This window comes from Nicotiana sylvestris, chromosome 3 (genome assembly GCF_000393655.2).
Source record: "Nicotiana sylvestris chromosome 3, ASM39365v2, whole genome shotgun sequence".
NCBI lineage: Eukaryota > Viridiplantae > Streptophyta > Magnoliopsida > Solanales > Solanaceae > Nicotiana > Nicotiana sylvestris.
In genome coordinates, this window is record NC_091059.1 from 8,921,367 (window position 1) to 8,931,129 (window position 9,763).

Sequence of the window (9,763 nt, forward strand, 5' to 3'; positions counted from 1 at the left end):
GATTAAAAATATTAATATAATTTTAAAATTTAACAAATGAATTTGGTTCAAAAAATTAATCAATCAATCAGATCCAACGACGATACAATGCTTGACTTTTTCTCAATTCTTTAAAAGCTACAAGAAGTGCAATTATATATATACCCAACAAATGAGGTTTCCTTCTCCAATACGGGACAATGTTACTTTGTAAAGGAGGGAAATTCAACATTTCATTTTCAAATTCAAAAGATATGATCAAGATTCAAGAATGAAAGACTGTCTCGTTAAATATAGCTTATTAGCAATGTCAGATGTGATGATTCAACGAATTCTCAACCAAATTTTTGTAGGAAATGTGGAACTGCCCATATTCAGCTGATCTGTTTGCAGAGTTTGCCGAGAACTTGAATGATATAAACAGCTCGCCTTCGTCTCTAATGTTATCTGAAGTGGCTTACTCTCTAGGAGTCACCATTATAGGTGGATCAATTCCAGAAAGGGATGCGAGTAGCAGTAGATTATACAATACTTGCTGTGTGTTTGGACCCAATGGAGAGTTAAAGGCTAAGCACAGGAAAGTAAGTTCTTTTGGTTAATTGGAATCAGGAAGCTCCATTATGGAAGAAGAAAATGGAAATGTTATTTTTGCTGTGTGTTTGTGCAGATACATTTGTTTGATATGGGTAAGCCATTACCAGGAGATGTTCACTTTAAGGAATCAGATAGTTTTTCAGCAGGTGAAGAGCCTACCGTCGTTAAAACAGGTAAGCAATGGCTTAATCTGTTGAGCCAGAGCTAGCATTTCAACTCTGTGAGTTCTAAATTTTGAAACGACAACTGCAAGTGTTACTAATTGGGTTCTAAATGTTGGGATATACTATTAACCATGTGGTTTAGACATAGTATTATATTTTATTCTTTATGGAACAATTGTTTATTTAATTTATTCAATTCAATAAAGTACTATTTTAAATAGATCATTTGTTACATGTGTGTCCTTTTAATTATGTAGTAGACAATTTAGTGTATGGAGTCTTAGCTCATGCATAGAAGATTAAATTATTGGTTCTCATAATTAATAAACTATGTTCACAATCAAAGATATTGTTTGACAAAATATCTTAATGATTGTAGCACAAGATTATAGTATAATTTGTCTTGATTATGGGAGTAGTTTTACTCCAACTTCTTGTGCTAGTATACTCAGTGTATATTGAACGGACCAAGTAGAGAAAAGATGTTTTTGTACTGAATACATAAAAAAAATTCTCTAATTCATTAAATGAGCTTATACTCCTAATCTTGATATAACTATTATGATCAATGTAATTTGTTTATTGTTTTGATTTATCAAAAGGTACGACTCTATTTAGAGTTAGTGTATGCCTAATAGATTGGACAATAACGAATAACATTTGTGAATAATAATTAGTTGATAGAATCCATGACTCGTTTTGAGTTTGATGATACCCCTTTTATGTAAGCTTATAAGTTTTCATGTGAAAACCCGACCGGTGGATTTTGTATCCATCACATGAAATGTTTTAAGCGGAATTGTAAAGGATTTAATTAGTTGATTAAATTAAATTTTCAGTGATTTAATTTAATTAACTGGTATTTGAGATCTTAACATGGGGAGTTAAAATAAGTGTTATTGAATTATCGAAATTCATATTGAGGAGTTCAATTGCAGTTTTTTAGTGGAAGAAAATTGCAATTTGTTATAGTAAGAATTAATTCATGCTAATTTCGAATTAATACTATAATTGGTAGCCTCTTATTATTTCTGTGGTCCCTGCTATACCTAGTAAAAACCTGGACAAGACTTGGGTAAAAAGTGACTTGGGAGAAAAGTCATCTAATAGAGTTGGAGTAGGATTCTACTTGGAGAAGGAGAATCCTACACGTTTTTGGAGGAGGATTTTCGTCCAAAAATAAGTCTATTAAAGGAAGACTAGTTTCACCTAATAACTTACCTTTCAGTTGTATTGTTCTTGCCCACCCAATAGCAAAATCGTCCAAAGGTTTTACTATAAATAGCAGAAGACTGCAGCCCTGGATTCTTGCTGCTTGGAAGGTTTGTGCAAATACTTCAAGAGGTTAGTGCTTCTAATCTCGTTATTATTGCGTTGTCTAGTTCACATGTATTTGATATCTAAGTTGTATGCTTGCTTCCGTTGCGCATGTTCTAACAATTGGTATCAGACGTCGTCTTACATATAGCTAGCTAATGTAATACAACATGCATAGATTAAATTAAAACGTGTTATTTATTGAAACATGTTTGGGATGATTATTCTATGTTAAAAACGTGATTGTATTTATTAGTATCTTAATTCTGTAATTATGAATTAATATACACATGTATAAACAGTGGTGTTATATTTAAATAACAATCTGTTTAAATTACGTTTTTTGCTGAATAGCAATTTTTTTTGATAAAACGTGACTGTTTTTGAATGCTATTACTGCTGTAATTATGGATTAATACACATATGCATAAATAGTGTATTAATATCATTAATCTATTTTAGTTACGTTCTGTCCATAATCACAGTGTTATATTAAAAAAACTTGACTGTTTTGTATGATATTAGTTCTGTATTTTTGGATTAATATACAGAATTATGAACAGTATAGTTTTTGACTAGTGAAAACATATTGTTTTTACAATTCTGTCTAAACACGTTTTTATTAAATAAAAAAATTATTTTGAGTTCTGAAACCATGTGTTAACAAACATCAGTATATTATGTGATTTGAACAAGTCAAAATAATTAAAAACCCTTAAAATGCCAAAAATAGAATTCTAGTCACGCGTAGAATTCTGAAATTCTGTCGAACCCCGATTGACCTCAAATTTGGTAGGTTCATTGGAAATGACCCAACTTAAAAAGAACACATCAGCTTTGCTGATGATGTACGTCGTTGTTTGGGCATTCGGGTTCGTTTAGATGGAGTTTTGGCCTTTTTTCTATTTTCTGGAATTATTTTTAATAAAAAAAATATTAATAGAAACCTGTGATGGTAGGGTTCAATTCCTATTGTTTTCAATCATGTTTTACAGTAATATAATGAATTTATATGTTGACATAGGTCTTCCTCCACATCGGATAAATTCATTATAGATGATTACTGTAGTTTTGCCTCTAGTTATTTCATTACTTGTATTAACTCTCCAACTGAGTTACATGTTGATTGAATGAAACTAGAGTTTATAAAAGTAATATTTACCTATCTTAAATTAACAGTTTACTCTCCATCTGAGTTGGTCCTGTTTAAATTTATGGGGTTAATATCTAACATCACTCATATATTTTGCATGAATCGTTAAGTTTCCCTAACGAATCTAACTGTTCAATGAGCATGGTTATATGTGTAACGTGCTGTTTTGAATGTAATCATTCTAAATACATAACTAATGATCTATTTAATGTGAATATCTCTCAAATTAACCATGTCTTCATTCAATCCACTTACCTTAATTTTGAACCAAAATAAGTTAGAAGGACTGAATTATGTTGACTGGAGAAGGAACCTTGATATTGTCCTAACTGCTGAAGGTTTGAAATTTGTAATCACTGAGGAATGCCCAGAAAAACCTAAAAATGCTACTGATGATCAGGTTAAGGCCTATGACAAATGGGTTAAGGCTGATGAGATGGTGCGATGTTACATTCTTGCCTCTATGGCAAATGTTTTGCAACATCAGCATCAGTCTATGGGGTCTGCTTATGATATGCTCGAAAGTCTTAAAGAGATGTTCAGTGAGCAAAATCGTGCAGCTAAGCAGACAGCCATGAAAGTCCTTTTGAACACAAAGATGGCTGAAGGATCATCGGTCAGGGACCATGTTCTGAAGATGATGAGTCTTCTAAATGAACTGGAGGTCCTTGAAGCTATGATTGATAAGGAGTCTCAAGTTGAGATGGTCCTGCAGACTCTGCCTGACAGTTTTCAACAGTTTCGCTTGAACTATAATATGAACAAAATGGATTTGTCACTAGCGAAATTGTTGAATGAGCTGCAAGCGGCAGAATCTATTATCAAACAACAAGCTCCAGTTGTGGCACTCAATGTTGAGAAAGCTTCGGTTTCTAAGTCGAAAGGCAATAAGAAAAATAAGAAGGCTCAAAAGGTTCCGGCACCTGGTGGTGCGGCTGGTGTGAAAAAGCCCAAAGGCAAGTGATATCATTGCAAACAACCTGGGTATCATAAGAAGCAATGCCCTGCCTATCTGGCAAAGTTGAATAAGCAAGGTAAATTCAAATTTAAATGTCGTTGAAACTTGTTTAGCGGCTGTTTCTACCATGTTTTGGTGTGTAGATTCGGGAGCCACTAATCATATCTGCACTACTTTGCCGGGGCTTCAGGAAACGCGGCGGCTAAGTGAGAATGAAGTTTGCGTTTTTCAAGCCAATGGCGAGCCAGCACCAGCTTTAGCTTTAAGAGATATTAGAGTTTCGTTTAGTAGTGATAGAGTTTTAGTTTTAAAAGATGTTCTCTATGTACCTTCTATTAGAAGGAATTTGATTTCGGTTTCGAAAATGGATGTTGGTTATAATGTTTATTTTGCTAATAACTCTGTTGTTATTAAGTTTAATAAACGTTTTATCTACATTGCTGCTAGAGTACATGACCTTTTTATTCTTGATATATCTCCTCATGTGCTACAACAACCAAAAGAACTAAATAACATTAATCTACCACATAAAAGAAAACGTATTTCTGAATTGAGTCAAACTTATTTATGGCACTTACGTCTAGGCCATATAAATCTAAATAGAATTTTGAGATTGGTCTCTGATGGACCTTTGAGTTCATTGAAAGTGGAGTCACTACCAACATGAGAATCTTGTTTAAAAGGCAAAATGACCAAGAGACATTTTCCCTCAAAAGGAAATAGAGCCAGTGATAAGCTAGAATGAATTCACTCTGATTTGTGTGGTCCAATGAATATACAAGCAAGAGGTAGTTTTAAGTATTTGTGACTTTCACAGATGATCACTCAAAATATGGATATATTTATCTGTTGCGACATAAGTCTGAATGCTTTGAGAAATTCAAAGAATTTAAGACGGAAACGGAGAAACGACATGATAAATACATCAAAACATTGCGATATGATTGTAGTGGTGAATACCTTTCTGCGGAATTCATAAATACTTATTAGATAATGGAATTACATCTCAATTATCTTCCCCAGGAACACCACAACAAAATGGTGTGGCAGAAAGAAGAAATAAGACCCTTATGGAAATGGTTAGATCAATGTTAAGTTATTCTGATTTGCCTTCTTCCTTTTGGGGATATGTTTTAGAAACAGCAAACTACATTTTAAATTTGGTTCCTTCAAAGTCAGTACCTTCAACTCCAATAGAATTGTGGACTGGGTGCAAGCCAAGTTTACGGCATATTCGGGTTTGGGGTTGTCCAGCACATGTGCTGAAAGGGAAAGCAGATAAATTAGAATCAAGGACAGAAGTATGCATTTTTATTGGATATCCAAAAGGAACAAAAGGCGGTTTGTTTTATTGTCCCAAAGAAAAGAAGGTAATTGTTACGACAAATGCCAGATTTTTAGAAGAGGACTATCTAACGAACCATATTCCTAGAAGTAAACTAGTTTTACAAGAATTAAACAATGGAGTAACTAAAGAACCATCTTTGGAACGTATCCCGGAAGCCAGTATTGACATACCACTGCATTATCGTGGTGGGAGAAATGTCAATAGGCAGCAGATTGCACAAGAGCAATTGCCTGACATCTCACTACCCCAAAGTAGTGGGAGTAATGTTGAGCAACCTCAGATTGTTGAACAACCTGAAATTATTATGCAACCTGCACTCCAGGAAGAAGTTAATGACATCCCAACATTGCAAGGTGTGGAGGATAACATTAAGGCTTCAGTTCCAGGAAATAATGATGTGATTCAACAACAAAATCAACCTTCACCTGCAGTGACTAGTCAGTGTGGGAGAATTATTAGAAAACCTCTCTGGTTTGCGCTCTTGGGAGAATCTTATGATAGAATCCCTGAAGAACCCAACAGAACCTATTAATTACGACGAAGCACTACATGATGCAGATGCTGATAAATGGGTTGATGCTATGAAATCTGAAATAGATTCCATGTACTCCAATCGAGTCTGGGATCTTGTAGAACCACCTACTGGAGTCAAACTCATAGGTTGTAGATGGATCTATAAGAAAAAGAGAGGAGTGGATGGAAAAGTGCAAACTTTTAAAGCTAGACTTGTTGCAAAAGGGTTTACTCAAAAAGAAGGGATCGATTATGAGGAAACGTTTTCGCCAGCAGCCATGCTTAAATCCATTAGGATTATCTTATCCATTGCTGCTCATTACGATTATGAGATATGGCAAATGGATGTCAAGACCGCTTTTCTAAATGGAAGTCTTTTTGATGAGTGCATCTATATGGCACAACCAGTTGGCTTCATAAAAAAGTGGCAATGAGCACATGTTGTGTAAATTAAATAAATCCATTTATGGATTGAAACAATCTTCTAGGGCATGGAACACTTGTTTTGACACATCGATTAAGACCTTCGGTTTTGATCAATGTGAAAATGAGTCTTGTGTCTATAAGAAGTGGAATGGAGATAAAGTTACATTTTTGGTTTTGTACGTAGATGATATTTTGCTCATAGGAAATAATGTGAGCATGTTGAATTCAGTAAAGGAATGGTTGTCCTCACGTTTCGATATGAAAGACTTGGGACAGGCAGCACATATCCTTGGGATCAAGCTTTTGCGAGATCGCAAGCAAAGGATATTAGGCTTGTCCCAAGCACTTTATATTAATACTATTCTCACCAGGTTTAGCATGCAAGATTCCACGAAAGGGTTTCTCCCCTTTAGACATGGAATCTCTCTGTCAAAAGATCAGTTCCCAAAAATGACTGATGAGATAGATAAGATGAAGGTGGTCCCTTATGCTTCTACTGTAGGGAGTCTTATGTATGCTATGCTATGTACTAGACCTGATATCTGCTTTGTTGTTGGCATGGTTAGTAGATTTCAGTCTAACCCTGGTCGAGAACACTGGCCTATTGTTAAGCATATAATCAAGTACTTGAAGAGGACTAGGGATTATATGTTGGTGTATCACTCAGGTGATCTTGCACCCATTGGCTATACTGATTCAGATTTCAAGTCAGATAGAGACTCTAGAAAATCTACCTCAGGATATGTTTTTACCTTAGGAGGTGGAGCCATAGGTTGGAGGAGCATCAAGCAATCATGTGTTGTTGATTCCACCATGGAAGCCGAATATGTGGCTGCATTTGAGGCAGCTAAAGAGGATGTTTGGCTCAGGAACTTTCTGAAAGAACTTAATGTGGTTCCTTTGGTTCAAGCACCAATTGTACTTTATTGTGACAATAGTGGTGCAGTTGTAAACTCGAAGGAACCAAGAAGCCATAAAAGGAGTAAGTATATTGAGCGTAAATATCACTTAATTCGGGACATAACTTAGAAAGGTGATACAAGAGTGTTGAAGATTGCGTCAGAGGACAATTTGGCAGACCCGTTTACAAAGCGCTTGACACAGAAGATTTTTGACAAGAATGTAGAAGGAATGGGTGTTAGAGTAGTAGACACATGGTTATGAGTCTAAGTGGGAGATTGTTGGGATATACTATTAACCATGCGGTTTAGACATAGTATTATATTTTATTCTTTATGGAACAATTATTTATTTAATTTATTCAATTCAATAAGGTACTATTTTAAATAAATCGTTTGTTATATGTGTGTCCTTTTAATTATATAGTAGACAATTTAGTGTATGGAGTCTTAGCTCATGCACAGAAGATTAAATTGTTGGTTCTCATAATTAATAAACTATGTTCACAATCAAAGATATTGTTGGACAAAATATCTTGATGATTGTAGCACAAGATTATAGTATAATTTGTCTTGATTATGGGAGTAGTTTTACTCCAACTTCTTATGCTAGTATACTCAGTGTCTATTGAACGGACCAAGTAGAGAAAAGATGTTTTTTGTACTGAATACATAAAATATTTTCTCTAATTCATTAAATGAGCTTATACTCCTAATCTTGATATAACTATTATGATCAATGTAATTTGTTTATTGTTTTGATTTATCAAAAGGTACGACTCTATTTAGAGTTAGTGTATGCCTAATAGATTGGACAATAACGAATAAAATTTGTGAATAATAATTAGTTGATAGAATCCATGACTCGTTTTGAGTTTGATGATACCCTTTTATATAAGCTTATAAGTTTTCATGTGAAAACCCTTGCTGGTGGATTTTGTATCCGTCACATGAAATGTTTTAAGCGGGATTGTAAATGATTTAATTAGTTGATTAAATTAAATTTTCAGTGATTTAATTTAATTAACTGGTATTTGAGATCTTACATGGGGAGTTAAATAAGTGTTATTGAATTTTAGAAATTCATATTGAGGAGTTCAATTGTAGTTTTTAGTGGAATAAATTGCAATTTGATATAGTAAGAATTAATTCATGCTAATTTCGAATTAATACTATAATTGGTAGTCTCTTATTATTTCTGTGGTCCCTGATATACCTTGTAAAAACCTGGACAAGACTTGGGTAAAAAGTGACTTGGGAGAAAAGTCATCTAATAGAGTTGGAGTAGGATTCTACTTGGAGAAGGAGAATCCTACACGTTTTTGGAGGAGGATTTTCGTCCAAAAATAAGTCTATTAAAGGAAGACTAGTTTCACCTAATAACTTACCTTTCAGTTGTATGGTTCTTGCCCACCCAATAGCAAAATCGTCCAAAGGTTTTACTAGGCAAATAGCAGAAGACTGCAACCCTAGATTCTTGTTGCTTGGAAGGTTTGTGCAACTACTTCAAGAGGTTAGTGCTTCTAATCTCGTTATTATTGCGTTGTCTAGTTCACATGTATTTGATGCCTGGGTTGTATGCTTGCTTCCGCTGCGCATGTTCTAACACTAAATTCAGTGTTTGTATATATTTAATGAATTTTTAATGCAAATACACTGTTTGAGCAAAAGTTACTGGATTAGGCCAAACCCGAATACGAACTTCTAGCTCCGCCCTTGAACATTGTAAGACATCTTTCAGAAGTCCTCCATTCTTTATTAGGGGAAGTGAACTTTGGTTATACTGCAGATTTTGGTTGCATTGGCATAGGAATTTGCCATGATCTTCGTTTCCCTGAGCTCGCGGTTCTGTATAGAGCAAGATGTAATGATAATTTTCATATTTAAACAAGTGTTTAATCTTGTTAGGCTATGTAATCCATCGTCCATATTTACTAGAAACTTGTTGCTGGTGACAATCAGGTGCTAATTTAATTTGTTATCCTGGAGCTTTCAACATGAGTACAGGGGAGGCTTTGTGGTAACTGGAACAGAGAACAAGGCAAGACTTTTGGCAAAATCATAGCACTTTCTAGTGTCCTTGTCTTGTTTTTTCAATGGTATTACATATGCATAATAAGAAGGCAGCTTTGGAGCAACGGTAAAGTTATCTCTGTGTGACTTGTAGGTCACGGGTTCCAGCCGTGGAAGCAGCCACTAATGCTTGTATTAGGGTAGGCTGTCCACATCACACCCCTTGAGGTGCGACCCTTCCCCGGGATGCCTTGTGCACCGGGCTGCCCTTACGTATGGATAATAACACAGTCAATCCCAATACAAGAAAGTGTCTTGTACTCTTATGCGTTGTTTGGATGGTTGTTTCCGGTTGTATTGTATTGTATTGTATTTTTCCTCATTTACAGATTTTCGTGG